This window comes from Tenrec ecaudatus, chromosome X (genome assembly GCF_050624435.1).
Source record: "Tenrec ecaudatus isolate mTenEca1 chromosome X, mTenEca1.hap1, whole genome shotgun sequence".
Classification (NCBI taxonomy): Eukaryota; Metazoa; Chordata; class Mammalia; order Afrosoricida; family Tenrecidae; genus Tenrec; species Tenrec ecaudatus.
Genome location: NC_134548.1, coordinates 113,331,467 through 113,351,110, shown reverse-complemented (window position 1 = coordinate 113,351,110; position 19,644 = coordinate 113,331,467). Strand labels below are relative to the sequence as shown.

General features: G+C 40.8%; 1 pseudogene; it reads right to left on the bottom strand.

Annotated features, from left to right (window-relative positions):
* Positions 1 to 5,446, bottom strand: part of LOC142433657 (E3 ubiquitin-protein ligase SIAH1B-like) — a 37,284-nt pseudogene extending 31,838 nt beyond the window's left edge.
* Between the last annotated feature and the right edge of the window lie 14,198 nt (positions 5,447 to 19,644).

The window sequence follows — 19,644 nt, the reverse complement described above, 5'->3', positions numbered from 1 at the left end:
TCTTATAACAATGACTTGAAAGCAGAGCATGGGATGCACAAGTAGTTGATTTGCAGGAAAGATGATTCAGAGTCTGAGAGAGGAAAGCTACTACTTAATAATGGATTCATTTTCTAACTCCTTAGGGATATTTGGTTGTTTTGTGACTGCAGAGTGAGGAGGGATTTGACTGTGCCATTTTTCCCCAGGGTCTGATCATTAGACGGTCTTCTAATTAGCACCCACCCCATTCTTGCCTAGGTTCTATTTGCACTGCAGATGCTTTCATTTGCCAGATAATTCACAACCTGCAGCAATTACAAAGTGGTAAATGACCTAATGTGCTAATTACAATCATAAATCTATATTATTTCACTTGGAGAAGACTTCAGAGAAATGAGGTAACTGGCATGTACAAAGAAGGATTGTGTTTGTATTTTCCCCTCAAAACTAATCTAAAGCTTGCAAAAAAGATAAGGTTTGAGTCTGAGAATGGCATCAAAGTTCCAATATCATGAAATTCTTGGGTAAGAATCTCCCTCTAGGGGTAAGGAAGTGATGTTAACAAACACAGGGACAAGGGAACAACATGGGACCCAAAATGGTAGTGAGGGGGGAGGGGCAGGCCTGGTGGGGAATGATCAAGGGTAAGGTTGCGTAGAGAAGAGGTATAACTGTAGCCCAGGTGGGGACGGAGCATGGTAGTGGGGCAGGAGGAAAGTCAAGGGAGATGGAGGAAGGAGCTGGGAGTCAAGGGGAATTTATGGAGGTCTAGACAAAAACATGTACATGCAAATATATATATGAGGATGGGGAAATAGATCTATATGTCTATATTGATAGGTGTAATATTAAGGTGGCGGAAGGACCTTGGGCCTCTACTCAAGCACTCCCTCAATGCATGAATATTTTCTTTTATTAAATTGGCACTCTACGATGCTCACTCTCCCGACACAACTGCTGAAGCCAAAGTGGGTGAAAAAGTAAATGTGGTGAAGAAAGCTGATGGTGCCCGGCTATCAAAAGAGATAGTGACTGAGGTCTTAAAGGCTTGAAGATAAACAAGCAGCCATCTAGCTCAGAAGCAACAAAGCCCACATGGAAGAACACACCAGCCTGTGTGAGCGAGTGATCCCGAAGGGATCAGTTATCAGGCATCAAAGAACAAAAAATCATAACATTGGCTGCACACCTCCATGATACGATCGCCGAAGACAAACAGGTGCATAAGCAAATGTGGCGAAGAAAGCTCATGGTGCCCAACTATCAAAAGAGATAATGTCTGGGGTCTTAAAGGCTTGAAGGTGAACAAGCGGCCATCTAGCTCAGAAGCAATAAAGCCCACATGGAAGAAGCACACCAGCTGGTGCGATCACGAGGTGTCAAAGGGACCAGGTATAAGGCATCATGCAAATATATATATATACCATAGTGAATGAAGGGGGAAGTGCAGTGTGGAGACCCGAGGCCCAAATGTCGACCACTGGAGATCCCCTCATAGAGGGTTTTAGGAGAGGAGATGGGTCAGTCAGGGTGCGATGTAGTACCGATGAAGAACACAGCTTTGCCCTAGATCCTGGATGCTTCCTCCCCCCAACTACCATGATCTGAATTCTACCTTGCAGGACTGGATAGGGCAGAGGTTGTACACTGGTGCATATGGGAGCTGGAGGCACAGGGGAACTGATTACAAGGATCCACATGTGACCTCCTCCCAGGGAGATGGACGGCAGAGAAGGAGGGGAAGGGAGACTTCGGATAGGGCAAAATATGACAAAACAACAATCTGTGGATTATCAAGGGCTCATGAGGGAGGGGGGAGCGGGGAGGGAGGGGAAAAAAGAGGACCTGATGCAGAGGGCTTAAGTGGAGAGCAAATGCTTTGAGAGTGATTAGGGCAAAGAATGTATGGATGTGCTTTAGACAATTGATGTATGTATATGTGTGGATTATAAGAGTTGTATGAGCCCCTAATAAAATGTAAAAAAAGAAAAGAAAAAAAAGAAAATGATTAGGGCAAAGAATGTACAGATGTGCTTTATATAATTGATGTATGTATATGTATGGATTGTGATGAGTTTATGAGCCCCTAATAAAATGTTTTTTTAAAAAAGAATCTCCCTCTAGAACAAATAGAAAGATATCACCAATATCTCACTCTTCTTCTTTTTATTGGATAAACAATGCCTCTATCAATTAGAAATGATATGCTAATAAATTAATAATATCTTTGTTAATGTCAGGGGGAAAAGATGATGACTATTTCCTCTATTGATGGATGTGGTGGGTAAATGGGGACAAACCATCTCACCTCGGCAAGTGATGCTAAACAATAATTTTAGAGAGGCTAAGTGTAGACACACCCTAATTATCTGTGTCTGGGTGGAAACTCTGAATATGTTCCTAGTCAGATTAAAACTCCAGCAGATCCCCTCTGGCCACAGATCAGGAACTCAAACAACATTACTCTCATAGAGATGGTTGTAAACTTATGAGATCCAAACATGGTATGATAATTGGAGGGATGCCATCTGTCTTGACCCAATATGAATTTGCTCTGAGCTCAAATATTTCTCACCGGGTCCACCACAGAAATGTCTTCTCTGGCATTTAAAATTTATTGGTGGTCTTTCCTTTCTTACCATTTCTTGTTATTTTCATCTTTATATCATTACTATTTTCTTCTTTCTGTTTCATTTTGTTGTGGTTGTTTATTTTTCTGTTAGGGCTTCCATTTTATGAAGCATAGAAGGAGTGGATACATACAAAAAATAACAGATGGAAGGTTTTATTGGAGATGAGGGGTGGGCAGGGTGAGGGTAATGAAGGGCAAAAAATGAATTCAGGATAAAGAAAGGAGGGACACTATAACTGATTGTGATGATGTATACACAACTCTTGTAAAAAGCTAACTATGGAAATGTAGGATATGTGAACAATGTATCAAGAAATAGACTTTAAAAAATAACCAAAGTTGTGGAATACTGCTATGAATAAAGTTGGAAGAAGTTTTGTTTACGGTGCATTTAGTTTAGTTTATGTGGGTGGAATCATTTCAAAACGGGTAGCAATAATGATTGCACAACATGAAGAGCATAATTAATGGCACTGAATTATCCATGTATAATTTGTTGAATTGGACAGTGTATTTTGTTTATTATTTTATGTCCCAATTAATATATAAATATATTAATAACAATGACTTCAATAAAGAAGAAAATGGTAGAAGATTGACAGTGGTAATGATTGTACACTTCTTGATATGATTGAACTATTGCATTTTTGGATGAAGGGCGAATAAAACTGTTTCCAACAAAAGCCTTAATTACAATTCAAATATCTTTATTTAATGAGAAAGTACAATTAATAAACATTAACAACCTTGCTCCCCAAATACACACAGCTGAACTCTGTAGCGACTTACACAGTGCTCCAAAGCATTTCACATGACTTGTCAGTTAAACGCAAAGTAAAAAACCACACATAACCGTACAACCTGTATGCAGGTGCACGCATCAAATAAAACCTTTTTTCATCAGTTTCTCAATGATACTAATCAATCTACAATAAGCTAAAATTCAGAATTATTTTTCAATACATCCTATAGAATCAACTTTTTTTACAAACAACGCCTAACTTGGGAATATAGATATAGTTTTGAAAGTAGATTATGTTGACATAGTTTACATTATATTGGCATTAATAGATACTATTTTTTCGTGTATTAACAGATCCTTTTATTTACCTTCATATATCTAACTTCCACCTACTAAAACAATTCAGACTAGCTGGCTACTGGGTACATTAATTCTCTGTGAAAACTGAATGCAATAGTTTTAAACACTGGCCAGATCAGGTTTCATTACCGGTTGAACACCTGGAAATAGTTACATTCATGCTTAAGGTGCCATTTTCTGTAAAACACTGTGCACCTGTGATGTCAAAACCTAGACAGTCACGATTCAAAATGGCTGTTCTAACTCCCTGGCGAATAGATCGAGGATGAGATGTCCAAGCCAAACGCCTCCCAGGACAAGTTAGCTCAAGTTGACATGCAAAAGTTGTAGCTTGCTCCGGTGTTCCTATCAACTGTACTACTGCGAAGATGGGCTCGTCACCATGAAATCCTACCTGTTTCTCCATTACTATCATGAACTGAAAGCCAAAACAGGACTGTAACGACACCCAGTCCATAGTGCCAGGAAGATCAATGCCCGTAGCATGGAAAACTGCATTTGGCCCCTCTACCATTGTAATGGGTGTTCGATGACGCATCAGATGGGGCACAACAGCATCCACGTGGCCTTTCCATTTACAGCAAACACCAGGAAGCGGACAGGAATAAGGCCTGAACTCACAGCGCACTTCGTGGGCTGCTTTTTCCTCAGGAGGCAGAGTTTTTTCACATCCGGAAGCGGCATATTTACAAGGGAAGAGTGCTGAATTGGTCATGTTCTCCACAGCCACGTTACGAATAGATCCTCCTGCAAATGGGACAACAGGTGAGCTTTGGGCGGCAGTTGCTACAAACAAGACGAGCTTTCTGACACTGGAGGACGGGTGGTAACGCACAGTCAGAGGGCTAGACAAGCACAAAGACTCACCAAGTCCTGGAGTCGGCGGTTGTGGCCGGGCAGCGCGGGCACCCCCTGGGAGGGTGTACAGTATAAGTAGGAAAGCTGTCGCAGTCTGAAGGCTCACTTCCGGGATCGGCGAGAGCGCCCTGGACCCCAGGCTTCCTACAAACGCTCTCTGTCGCCCACACTTTCGCCAATTCCCTCCAGCACAGACAATGCCGCCACTTTTTCAAGGTGCGAAGACTGAGGAGACACACTGGGCCACCGAAGGTGACACTGATCACAACCGTGGTGCTGACGCAGCCGTTAGTCGCCTCAGATAGAGAATGAGCCTCGCAAAGGCTGCTGGGATTCCCTTCTGGCCTTTCCCAACCTGTTCCGCATCTGCACTTCCGCTTGATACCACACACTGAAGCACCGAGGCGCCTGCTCAGTGGGGCGTGGTTTAGCTCCCTGAAAGGGCGGGGGAGGGAGCAATTGGGCGGTAGGTCTGTAGCAGGGGAGTGGCGGGTCGGGTAAGAAAAAGCTCTTCTTTTCTTTTTGATCTCTGAAAGCTTTAGGTACGACTTCCAGTATGGTGATAAGGATATTTTTGTCTGGTCTCTTGTGTTTTTATTTTCCCCATTGAGTGTGATGTTGGGTCATAAGGCTTTTATTATGTTGAGGAATTTCTCTTTTATCCTATTTTGTTGAGGTTTTATCAGAAAGTGGGTGTTGGATATTTTCAAATGACTTTATATGATCATGTGGATTTTATTCTTTGTCTTATTTATGTGGTGGGTTACATTGATTGTTTTGGAATTTGATCTTGGTGAATTATTATTATTATTGATGTGATGTTGCACTCTATTGGCTAGAATTTGGTTGAGGCCTTTAGCTTCTATGTTCATGTTGGTCTATAATTTCCTATCTTTGTGAGGTCTTTGCCTGATCATTGCTATGCTGGCTTCCTTGAATGAGTGTGGGGGGTTGTCTTATATGTTCTGGTATGATTTGTGTTGCATTGGTGTCAGGAGCTTTTCTTTGTTGGAAGTTTCGGAGAGACAGGCTTTATTTCTTCTGTTATCAGCCTGTTACTTTTTTCAATATCTGTCTGAATTAATTTGCATGGATGATATTTTCTAGGTACCTTTCCATATTTCATATATTGTAAAATCTGTTTGAATAAACTTTTTCATGATGCTGTGTTATTATTCTTTTAATTTGATTTGGATCTGCTGTAAAATCACCCATTTCCTCTCTTATTGTATGTATTTTTAGCCTTTTTTTTCATTTGTAAAATTTCCAGTGGTCTGTCAATTTTATGAACCTTTCCAAAGAACCAGCTTCTTGTTGACGTTTTCTGTTGTGGTTTTGTATCATTTATTTCTGCTTTTATTCTTATAATTTCATTACTTCTTGTATTGTAAGGTTTATCATGTCTTTTTTTTTATTGTTTGAAGGTGTTTTGTTGGGGTGTTGATTTTGGATTTCTCTTCTTTTTTTCCTGCGTGTGGATTGTTCTATATTGGGTCCTGATTATTGTTTTGGCTGTGTCTCAAAGGTTTTGATATGCGGTATTATTATTCTCATTTGTCTCAAGGAATTTTAAATTATCCTCCCTTATTTTCCTTATTGCCCATTTTAGTACCCTATATACTCGAGTATAAGCCCAGTTTTTCAGCACACTTTTAATGCAATTTTTGTGGTAAAATTCGGTGCCTCAGCTGATATTTGAGTTGACTTATACTTGAGTATATATGGTACTATGTTGTTCACTCTCCATTTGTCTCTGAATTCCTGTCTGCTTCCTCATTGATTTCGTGTTTTATAACTTTGTGATCTGAGGAGATAGGTTTTAGGATCTCAATGCTTTTTAATTTATGGAGACATGTTTTGTGGCCTAGAAAGGGGTCTGAGAAGGTAAGCTAATGGACCTCAATGTTTTTGAATTTACTGTAGCATGCTTTGTGTTCTAGACTGTGGCCTATCCTTGAGAATGTTCCACACGTGCAGGTGAAGAACACATGATGTGTTTTTCAGGGTGGAGTGTTCTGTATATATCTAAGATATCAATTTTATTGGTTGTATTGTTGAGCTCTTTGGGCCTTTATTGAGTTTCTTCCTTGATATTCTGTCTTTCTTGGAGTATGGCGAATTGAAGTCTCCTGTTATTATTGTCCAGCTGTTTATATCCATGTTCAATTCTGTGAGGATTTGTTTGATGTATTTTGAGGATCTTTCATTGGGTGCATATATGTTTATTATAGTTGTAACTTCTTGGTGTATTATTACCTTGATCATTATTTATTATCTGTTCTTTTCACTTGTTACATTGTGTGTCTTGAAGTCTATTTTTTCAAAGATTAATATTGCTACATCTACTCTCTTTTGGTTGTTATTTGCTTATTATGTAGTTGTCCAGCCTCTGATTTTTAATTTGTTCATGTCTATGTTTCTGATGTGTGCTTCTTGTAGGTAGCATATTAATAGGTATTGTTTCTTTCTTGTCTATTTCACTGGTGCATTGAGTTCAATAGCATTCAGTGAGATTATTGATATGTATATAATTTTACTGTCAACTCACGTTATATTTGTGTGTTGCATGAGTGTATATGTGATTTGCTTTAATTTTTTATGCCTTTGTTACTTAATTGCTTTGGATGTTGCTCTGGTGTTCTCTGGGTGATGCTGTGGTGTATGTTGATTTCAGGTTTGCTATTATTGTTGCTCATGGTTTTTTTTACCTTATTTCTTCATTGGTTAATTTTTTGTAGTTGTGGACATGTTTTGTAAATTCCTTTAATTTCTCTTAATCTGAAAACTCTTTTAATTCTTCATTATATTTGAATGGTATTTTTATTGGGTAAAAGGTTCTATGTTGATATTTTAATTTTCCTCCGGGACTCTGTATATGTCACTCCATTGCATCCTAGCCTGTGTAATTTCCACGAAGCATACTATGGTTATTCTAATTGCTGTCACTTCGTATATAATTTCTATTTTTTCCTGACTGGTCCTGTAATTATTTCCTTGTCTTTGATGTTCGACATCTTGACTGAAATATGCCAGAGACTTTTGATTTGTGGTTCTCTCCTGGTTGCAATACTTTCAGCTTTGTGTGTAGTTATCTTTTCATGTTTTATGAATTGAGGAAATTTTTCTTGTAGGCATTCTTGGACTACTACTTCTGGGTTGTTAATTGCTTCTGGTATCGCTCTACATTCAGGCTATTGCTCTTGATTGTGTCACACATTGTGCTCTAGCTTTTCTGTGTCCCCTTTGCATTTTTTAAAATTTGTTCTTCTCTTAGATAGGAGACTATAGATTTGTCTTCAAGCTCACTAATTTGTTTCCAGCTCTTCAATCCGGTTTCTTATTTCTCTGCTAGTATAGTGTAATTCTGCTATTATAGTGTTTTACTTTTCTGATTCTCTTTGGAGTTTTTGTAGTAAGGCATATAGTGGTTTCTATGTTCTTTAATTTTTTTCTCTTTTCTTCTCAGACTCTTTCATCGTCTGTTGTATGAGAGGAAACATGATTTTTAAGTTCTATTTCTGTTAATTCCATAGCCTGTTCAATTTCAGGCATTTGATTTAGGTATACTTGATGTTCAAAATTCTGAGTCTGTTTCTCTTGATTTTTTGTGTGAACGGGTATCTTCTGTTGTTTTCTAGACATCTTGGTGTCTAAATTAGGGGTATTCTGGAGCTAGGGTTATCTGGGAGTAGTTAACTCTTAGGTGTTGCAGTAAAGGGGTGATAGATATTTTATATTAACTATTTGGGGGGAGTGTTAAAATAAGCATTAGGGGGTGAGGTCAAAGAGTGGAAGGGGAATGTTAGAGGAGGGAAAAATAAAAGGAAAATTAAGCAAAAAAGGGGTGGATCAGGTAGTGTTAAATCACAGGTTAATAGAAAGAAAATTAGGCCAAAAATTGCCTTGTCTTGCAGTAATGGAGGAATTGCTAATAATATTTGAGGGGGGGAAAGTAAAGGTATTGTCAGCTTTTGGTTTTATGAGTATAAGAAGGAAAGTAAAGGACTGAAGAGAAGAAAAGAAAATGTTAAAGATAAGAAAAAACCACTATGAAATAATAGAATTAAACATAAGGATAGAAAAAATGATACTAGATTAAGATGTGGAATATCTGTTAATTTATGGTTGCTTGTGCTCTCTAAGTTTTCCCTTGAGCTTTGTCTGTGATGTGGGTGCTAACATCTGGTTTGAAAATGTGTTGAGGGATTAAAATAATAAAAAGTAAATTGAAACCAAAACTGCAAATATATATTTTTGTCCTTGTGTAGACCAGCATAATGGGAAGTCCTAATTAGAAGTGAATTTTAAGGATATTGCATGACTTTGTTTTAAAGACGTGGAGGGTATGGGAATGACAGAACACACAGCAACAATAGTAACAACAAAATAAAAGCTTGGGTCTAGACCTTGTCCTGATGGGAAACCCGTTCTGTTTGGAGCAGAGGTCTTTTGAGAAGTTTGGGGCAATGTCTGATAGTATGTTGTGGTCTTTGAGAATGGCAGGGAAGGGTTGAGATTAAGACCAGGGGAATTATTTTGGTTTCTATTAGGGTTGAACATCCTGTATACTTGCGATTTAGGTTAATTATCCTAAAGAAATAGACCTCTGGTAGGTCAGATCAAAGGGGATGGATGGAGTTTGCACTTTTCAGATGATGGAAGTGACCAAATTGTGCTGGGGAAGTGGGGTCGATAACTGCCTCTATCTAGGTCCTCGAGGAGGGAGATATGAAGCTACTCAGGGAGCAGGTTGGGAATCTGAAAGGTGTAGAGTGCAGCCTCTGGTACAATGGACATTGCTCAATCTATTTGGCACTTAAGTCATGTTGCTTATGGCCCTTGTCTCATGCAGAAACTTCCTGTCTCTGCTATGTATAGTCTTCTTTGTTGACACCTGTGTAGATGACCACCCACATTCTGTAGAATGTTTCAGTTTTGTGCATTCTCTGGAGGCCAGGTGATGTGGTTCAAATCTAAGAAATTGATTATTTCTTTAGGGTCTGTGAGCTCAGTTTCAGTTCCGCTGTCTCTTAGCACTTAACTTGTATTGCTATGCTAATGTGTTTTCTGAGACCAAAGGAAAAAGAAGAGCCTGCAAATGGCAATGCATTTGGGTGCTGTAAGAAGACAGGCCCTGCAGAGCTGTACCTCTTGGATAGGGAGTTAGTTTTGTTGAGTGAGGTTTTAGTTCCCCTGACTTTTGTGGAGAGTTAGCTTATTCAGTATTTATGCCAGTTCCAGGATGCCCTGTAGAATTATCCTCAAGTGGCTTCATAGGCTATCCTATCCCAGCTATCTGGATGGTGTGGTTGTGAGAGAATCCAAATGGAGCTCCCTTGGCTTGGCCTCAGAAACTATTTGTTCTTATAGCATCACTAGGCTGGTCACACAGAGCTATTTCCATGCAGCTTTGTTGGTCAGCCACCTTGGCTCTCTTTAGGACTGGGAAAACTCGGTCTGGAGAGTTGGGGAACTGTAATCCTCCAGCTTATGTTGAAGGTCAATGATATATGAGAATCTCTTGGCAAACGTTGCTACTCTTTTAATTAGACAAACTTCTTACTACTTACTTTTTTTTTATGGGGTGGTGGGTGGTGGTGGGGTGGTGGTGGTGGTGGTGGTGGTGGTGGACTACTTACTTTTTGCTGATAATATTCCTATCTGGATGTGAAGGCTCTCTGTCTCCATGTCCCCTTTGTGTGCTGGGCTCTGAGAAGTCCCTCTCAAAGGTGCTACTTCCTCCTCTACAGTTATTTTCTTAAAGAGATGAGATCTCAAATGCCTGGAATGCCAAGGACCTCACATGTATACATTATGCAGTCCAGTATAAGACAACAAAATGATAGAGGCTTTAAAAATCTAGAGACCATATGCATTGGTTTAATATATTAAAACTGAAAAAAGAAATAGAGGGACTCTGTGTACCAAACAAAAGCATCTGGACATTTAATTATTTCTCTTGTGATACAGTTTGTGACTATTTGATAATCAGATTTTGTGTTTGAATTAATCCAGAGTATAGTGAAATTATCTTGTAGTTCATTCACTTGACATTTACTTAGGCCAAGTAAAGGAATATTATACACACTTATATTTATCATGGGGCGGTAGGGGAAATGACTTAGGTTTACTCTAAAGATAGTGGTCTTTGTCCATGACTCCAGAGTAATAACCCTCAAGTCAACTCGTATGACTTTGTCTGGGATTTCCAGGTGACACTTGAGGAATTGTGCTGTCAAATGTTGTTGTTGTTCTTGTTATGTGCTGTTTTAGGCTGGGCAGATTAGAGAAACCAATTCATAGACACTCATATGTGTATTAGAAAGATGTGTATATACAAGAGCAATTGAATATTGAGAAAACATCCCAGCCCAGTTCAGATCAAGTTCATAAGTCTGATATTAGCCCATATGTTTGATACCAATGTATAAAGTCCTCTTCAGACTCATGAAACACATGTAATGACGCCAAATGCACAAAGATCACAGGCCAGTGGGTCGGAAACCTTGTGGATCTAGTTGCATTGTAAGCAACTCAGTGTGGAAGCTCAGGGAACTAGGTAGTTCTATGTGTTTTGTCTACTGCAATGTCTCCCAGTGAGTGAGCCTGCGTCCTGCCTCCAGCGAGCTAATTATTTCTTTATTGCCTCTAAATGAGGCCAACGAGCTGCGACCTGATTGACAGGATAAACTCCAACCCTTCACTCTTTATCCTCTCAAATAGACAACACACTATGTAATTACTACAGGTGCCATTGAGTCAATTCCAACACAATGAAACTATGTACAACAGAACGAAACACCCACAGACTGGTGCCATCCTTATAGTCGTTCCAATGCCTGAGTCAATTGAGTCAATCCATCTTGTTGTGGGTCTTCCTCTTTTTGCTGCCCCTCAACTTTACCAAATATGATGTCCTTCTCCAGTGATTCCTCTCTCCTGACTATATGTCACATGTATGTAAGACAAAGTCTTGCCATCCTTGTCCCTAAGGAGCACTCTGGGCTTCCTTCTTCCATTACATATCAGTTTCTATTCTCTGAGAAGTTTATGGTACTTTCAATATTCTTGTCCAGCACAAAAATTCAATGGTGAATAGGAACTGGCTAAAACTAAAAAGGCTCAGTGGGGAATCCAAAATTAATTAGCTTCAAGAGGTATGCTTTAGCTTATCTTGCAGGACTGACCAATAAAAGTCCAGAACATTCAGGGAAGAGAGCAATTTCCTGAATGAAGGAAGGTGGTATGCTCTCTCTAAGACATGGAGACTATACACTGGAAATCTGCCCAGACCTTGCTTATGATCTGTTCTTTATGATGATCCTGATTTATATATATTTTTTAATGAGGGGTGCTTTGTGTGTGGAAAAATGAAGCTAGAAGATAATGGCTCTTTTGCTTGCATTCTGAGTACACCTTCTATAACTGGCAAGGAGCCCTGGTAGAGTAGTCATTACACATTGATTGTTTACTGCAAAGTCGGCAGTTTGAAGCCACCAGCCACTTCATGGAAAAAAAGATATAGTTTCCTTCTCTTGTTAAGAGTTACAGTCTTAGAAGCTCACAGGTCTACTTCTATCTTGTTCTATATGGTTGCCATCAATCAGTATCAACTTGATGGCAGTGTTTTGTTTACCTGATAGTTGTTAAGTATAATGCCTTCTGTGAGTTCTGAGAGCTCTCCTAGCACATTAATGGACACAAGACAGCATCACCTTAAACTACTAGGTTTGATATAGCCCTGTACACACTGTGGACAGCCAGCCAGATAGAGAGCCATGTGATACAAGTGTCAGATATGTTTAAAGCTTAAGAAAGCTGAATATTATTTTTTTGCACACTGGAATTGGCTTTATTTTGATTCTTCTCCACAAAGCTATTCTCGTAGGCATATTATGGAAGATACAGACCACTATCTCAAACAATGTTCCCCTTATGTGTACCCACCTGGGAAATTCATCTTGGGTTTTCAGCTTCTCCATTTCAGGAAATAAACTACTTTGCCATTATATTATGTAGCTATTGGATATTACAAATATTTGTTTTGTTTCTTTTCTTAGACAAGTACAACTTAGAATTCTTAGACACGTGACAATTCAGAGACAAATTTGCAGTCCATCTCTGGCGTTCATACAGGAATGCATGGTATTTTGTCCATGGATTTTATTGCAGGCTTGAATTTATCTTACTGTCATTTCTTTTCCCATCACTTCCATTTCTGTCTTGTTTTACAATGTTATAGCTACCATTCATCCCATGTTAATGAATAGCATCATCTTATATTATAGTGGAGAGATTGAATATCACAGGTGAGGTTAATTAGAGGTGAGGTTACTAGAGGGACAATATGAGGCAGAATTGTCTTCATAGCAGTGACTGGAGTTGTTGCTGAGGTCACATAAAAACATAATTTGAACTCAATCTGGTACTCAAAGTTACATGCTACAGAAAATATATTGCACTGCCTACATTGACTTGATGAGATATTTTACTCAAATTTCACTTTGGAATTAGATATATACACACAGGCATAATTATATGTGCATACATATATATATACATATATATATTTACTTTGAGTAAACAGATTGGTGTAAGGATTGAGAAATTCAGTGGAAAACACAAATGTTCATAGATTGATTGCAGAATATATTGAGAAATATCCTTAGAACTCAATTTCAACCTGTTATATATTTCTTCTGAATTGAGGAGTTAGTGATTTTCAGATAAATACCTGTAAGGTCTAATTGATATGGGTGTATTTGTTCAACTTATCCAGCCCCAGACCGCTTAGTTTTGAAACGGTGAACCTGGGTTAATAATGATACTAAGCCATTGAGTTGATTCCCATGTGTTACAAAGAGGAGCAGAGCTCTAGAGAGTTTTTATTGCTATAATCTTTATAGAAGCAGATTAGCAGGCCTTAAAAATTTCCCCCCAGTCCTACTCTGTGGGTCTCAACTGTCAACCTTTTTGTTCAGTAGTTTACTGCAAACTGCTTGCAACATCTAGGAAGGTTAAATTCATTTTATTTAAAGATTTTGGGGTCAAACCAAATGACAAATTTTCTCAGCAAACTTTGCGGATGTCTATTGAGGAAATTAGCTTGTAAAGAATTGTGCATGGAGGGCAACCCCGCGAGTCCAACAGGGGGAGCTACTGTCCACCCTCAGTGATCCTACAGGCAGCTGGGGAGGTCCTGCCTGTCCTCGGCGTGGCTGGGACATCCCCTGCCTGTCCTGGGGCTCTACACGTGGCTGAGGGGACTTCCTCCCGACCTGCTGATGTGCTGCATACAGCACAAGGCAGTTGTACTAGTGATCTCAAGCGCTCAACAATTCTGCAGGGACATCTGCTTGTACTTTTTCACTATGAAGGTAATTATGCCAAGCATTTATGGGACTCTACACCAAGTGGACACACCATCCTGCCACCTTGAGTCAGGGTTGGAATTCCTCCAGCCCTACAGTCAGGAGATCAGGCTCAGTTATCTCCTTACTTTCTATTCTTTTACTTCTCTCTCCTGTCTCTCTTTCCCACCACGATTGGTCTGTTTGTTTGTTTCTTTCTTTCCCTCTTATCTCCCTCTCTCTCCTTTCACATGCCACTTCTGGCTTCAGGGCCACAACTCTCTGCCTAGAGCAACTTAACCCAAAGAGCAGGGGAAACTCCAGCCTGCCCTCTGTGGGAGTGCTCCACATCACACAAGGCAGCTGTGATAGCCCTCCACAGCATTTCACGCTGCTGAGGAAGCCTCTGTCTGCTCCCTGTGCTGTTCTTGCCAACTTGCGCAATTCTGCCCAGAACTGGTGGGACCCTACACCCAAACGGTACACCAACCCACCACCTTGGAGCGGGGTTTCAACCCCTTCAGCCCCACATTCAGGAGATCAGGGATCAGCTACCTCTTTATTTTTTTCTTCTCTATTTCCAATTACGGTCAGTCTCAGCGAACACAGTTGTATCTTTCCCATTCCTCTTTCTTTCTTCCCTCCCCTTTTCTCTTCTTTTCTGTTTTTCTCCTCTTCCTCTCTTACCTTCCACATGCCACTGCTGCCTAGAAGCCCGCTACCATCTGTTTAGGGCAACTCCACCCACCCAGCTGGTAGAGCCCCAGCCTTCTCCCTGTGGCAGTGCTGCACACAGCATGACACGGAGCTCAGCTATCACTTTATTTATTTTAGTCTCTTTTATTCTCCTTTCACATTTTCTTCGTTTTTCCTCTTCTATCTTTTCTCTCTTTCCTGCCACAGTCTCAGAAACTGTATTTATTTTTTGTTGTTCTCTTTTTGTCTTTGTTCTGGTTTTGTCTTTGCTGTTTTTATATATGTGTAAATTTGATTCTTATTTTTGTACTTGTCTTTGTTTTCTCCTTTTTCTTCGATTCCCCTTTGTTAATTTTTACAAACCTCTACTGGCATCCAGGCCACTCCTGTCCTTCTAGGGCAACACTGACATCCCTGTTGGCATAGCTCCCACCCGCACTTATTGGCTTTAAATGCAGCTGAAGAAATCACACCTGCCCTCATCTACACCCCAAATGACAGAGGGAATCTCTCCTACAAATGGCAGGGGTAACTCCCGCCTATACCCCAAGGCCCTGTAGGTGACTGGGGAAACGCCTGACTGCCATTTGTGGTGCTCCACGCTGCTGTGGGAACATCTATCTAACCTCCAGGGTGATCTCTCCACCTAGGGTACTTCCGCCTGAAATCCACGGTGCTGTACACCAAGAATAGTATGCCCACTCACCTTCTGTGGCACTCCAGTTGCAGAGGGAAACACCACACATTATCCAAGGCGCTCCAAGCCCAGAGGGACACACCACTACGGTGTTCTGGCAGTTCAGGCAGAGAAACTCCACCCTTGTGAGCTCACAACCACCCGATCAGCTTCCCATGAGAGGACTATCCAACTCACATTCCAAATAACGAAATACTGGTTGGCTAAGGTAAGAGTGAAACCACAAGAAGATACACAAGTAGCCTAACTCCCAGTGCAGCTACCTTCAGGTAGTTCAAAAAGCACTCATCTGAGTCTCCACAAGAGAGTGCCCAGTGCTTTTAGACTCTGTAGATGGCACTGCATCCTCTAAAACTATGTATAAACAGCAACCAGCCCCAACAGCCTGCACTAAAAAAAGAGAAGAAACAGAAGACAATGATGCAAGAAGTCAAGAACTTAATGACGTGCATAGAAGAAGCAAACATTGGCCTGCCACAGAAAGCAGACATTGACCTGCCTCCAGAATGTGGCTCTGAGTCATAGAGGATATCAAGGAAGAAATACAGAAAAATTATGAAGTGTATGAAATGATAGAGAAGATAAAGACAATGCACCAAAGGGAAATAGAAGAACTAAGGGAATCAAATAACAAAATCCTGTAGCAAATTAACAGATTTTGCCAACAGAATCGAGGAGGCAGAGAGTCACACCAGTGGTCTAATGGATAACCAGGCAACCTTGAACAAATGGAAATGGCAATCAAATAAGACAATCAGAGAAGCTGAAGAGCCATGTCTGCTGCTATGAAGAAGAACAATATTAGAATAATTGGATGACCAGAACAAGACACAACAAATAATCCAACAGCGAAAATAGTGAAGGAATCCTTAGAGGAAAACTTACCCATCTTAATAAATGAAAATCAGACAACCATTCAGGAGGGTTAAAGAACACCAGCCAAACTGAATCCCAAGAAAAATTCACCAAGACACATAAGAGTTAAGTTATCCAACTATGAGGAAAAGGAGAAAATCCTAAGAGCAGCTAGGGAAAAACAAATAGTCCCTTACAAAGGTACCCAAATAAGAAAATGTTCAAACATATCAGCAGCCATGATGAAGAAGATGAGGTAGTGGAGTACCATTCCAAAAATGGAAGTAAAATAACACAAACCAAGAATAGTATACTCGGACCAATCATCTATTAAGATAGATGGAGATGTAAGTGTTTTCCCAGAAAAGGAAAAGCTCAAACAATACATTAAAAAAAACCAACCCCAAACCCTACAAAAGATTCTTACTTACCCAGTATGGGCAGAAGATCAATACTCACCAAGCACAAATAAGATATCATCCCATAGAACAACTTCATCCAAAGGCTGACAAAAAGAAAATAGCTCCTAAGATAGTATTTGCTAAATAGAGGAAAGAAGGCAAGAATGAACCACACACACACAACACAAACTGTTAAGATAGGTAGGTAAGGAAACACCCAACAAAGGGTACAAGGTCACATCACAGAGCCCATAGATGAAATTGTAACAACACAGAGTCCTCTGATAAAATTGATCTCAATGTATGAGCCATAAAAAGAGACATGGAGGGGGCACTATATAATTATCAAGGGAACAGTAGATCATGAACTAAGGAGCATAATAAATATATATGCTCCCAATGAGAGACTTGTGAAATTTGTTAAATACTCCAAGAGATGAAAAAAGAAATCACAGGCTCAACAATTATATTAGGTGACTTCTATACATCACTCTCTGAAAAAGACAGATCATAGGAAAAGAAACTTTACAGGATGGCTACAGATCTAAATAGCACTATTGGATGAAATAATCTGATAGATATTTTTAGAGCTGTCCACACAAATGCAGAACAATTCACATTGCTTTCAATACCACAGAGCACATATGCAGGAATAGACTACATACTGGGACACAAGTTGAACCTGAGCAAATAAAAGCACATAGAGATTATGCAGTCTTTTTTTCTGTGACCACTATACCATAAGGCTGGAAATCAGCAAAAAGACGATGAAGAAAACAGGGGCAAACAATTAGAGGTTGAATAACTATTACAAAAAGGGAGGGTAATGGCCTAGATCAGAGATGAGAATGAAAATAAGACATACCAAAACCTTTGGGATGTAGCATATCAGAGGAAGTCTGATAGCAACACATGCACACATGAAAAAGGAAGAGAGACTTACGGTTGATATGCTGGCACAAAACTTACACCAGACATCAGAGAAAATGGCGACTAGATAGGACTCATCAGTCCGGAGCTTTTGCTGCCAGACCAGAAAATTGGGAGGTAAGGTGAAGGAAATGGGGAGGTAGAGTCCTGAAATTAGAACTAGGGTACCAGGGTTTCTCCTGAACCCCTTTTTGCATAGGATTTCCACTCACAAAGCAAACCAAAAACGCTTTAAAGTGCTCTAGCTTTGGCTGTGCCCTTGTCAGGAGAAGCGATTTTACAGGCAGATGCCTGAGATGGGACAGAATCCTACACATGAGGGGAACCCCACTACGGAGCTCTCCGCGTGGTTGGCAACCTTGAACCCATGGCCAGGGGAGTGGTGGCAGGTATCCATAATTTAGAGTAGAATAAAAAATATGTTATTACCTTACGAAGATTGTGGTGTGGGAGAAAATTTGCCGAAAGTTGGGAGTCCAGGGAGCAAATTTAATTCCAATTGGCTGAGAATGAACAATCCCCCTAATAAGCTGGATCTCCCCCTTGGGGGATCAGCCTGACAGCCCCCAAATTGAGCACAACACAAGAATTACCAAAAAATGTGAAATATTGGTTTAAAACTCAAACCCAAGTCTGGTTGCTCAGCTCCAAGGAGCACATGGGCGGGGGCCCTTAAAATAAATCAGCATAAAAAGCAACCTAGCTAAGGAAAGCCAGAACTCAGCTACAGTGTCTGGTGGCTTTTAGCATAACAAAGACCCACTGTAGCAAGTGTCAGCTGTAAACAGGCCAGTGACTGTGAGAGACAATTTCATTTGATTACATACTAGCTGGCCAAGGGGATTAAAAAAATAAATAAAATCCTCTGATCTAGTAAGCACCAGCAGACTAGATAGGACAAGCTCAGCTTTCCTTTCAGTGATTCTACACATAGCTGGGGAGGCCCTGCCTGTCCTGGGACCCTAGACGGGGCTGTGGGAATACCCCAGTGCCCCCCTCCCAGCCCCTGCTGCAGTGCTATATACAGCACAAAGCAGGTACACCAGCGAACACCAGCACCCAAGTGACCCCTGGCCACAGGTACTATCTTGCTTTTGAAGTAATTCCACACAGCATCTGTGGAACCCTCCATCAAATGTGTACACCACCCCGCTACCTTGAGGAAGAATTGGGACTCCTCCAATCTCATGGACGGGGGCTCAAGTCTCAGTTATTTTCTTATCTACTACCCTATTTCTTCTCAGTATATTCACTAGTCCTTCAAACTTTTGCACCACACTCAGTCTCAATGAACTCAGGTTTGTGTTGGGGTTTTATTTTCTCTCTTTCTTCTTTATCCCTCCCTTTATTCTTCTTTTTCCCTCTTTCTCCTCTTCTCTCCCACTTTCTCCTATCATATGCCACTATTGGATTCCAGGCCACTACCCTCTGCTCAGGGCAAATCAACCCAAATAGCAGGAGGAACAACAGCCTACTCTCCATGGGAGGGCTGTATACCACACAAGGTGTTGGATTGGGGAAGGGAACGCGAGATCACCTTGGGCGCACGGAAGAATTACGACCAGTTGAGATGCAAAAGGAGTTTATTTGCTAGCTTGAGCTAGGGCTTCCCTCCCTCCACTGTCCAGTGCAGCGGGGACCCAGCGTCCAAAGGGAATCAGCCCTGAGTTCTTTGTTCCCTGGGATTTCATGGGGCCAGGGCCAGTCCAGTGCTGTTTTTAAATTTATTGGAGAAAACTTCTGGTGTCAGCATTGTCCAGTGGTGGTTGGCAAGCAATTTCACGCATGTTTTCTTTACTGGTCAATTGGGGGTGGTGGTCGCTGCACCCTACTGGTCAGTCTGGGACAGATGATGCCTTCTCTGATTGAATTGCCTCAGTGTCCAGGAATCTGAAATTAGAGCTTAAGCCTGGCCCAGACTTCGGTTTTATACAGCATGTCATGGTGCTGGTGCTGGCAGTTGTAAACCAGGACCCCACAAAGGCACCTGGGACAAACACCTACATTGTTCTGTGCTGCTGAGGAAACCTCCGTCAGACCTCTAAGGCGATCTTGTCAACTAGGGAAATTCTGCCCAGCACCACTGTGTCCCGGAATTAAAGGGCACACCAACCTGCCATTTTGGGGCAGGGTCTAAACCC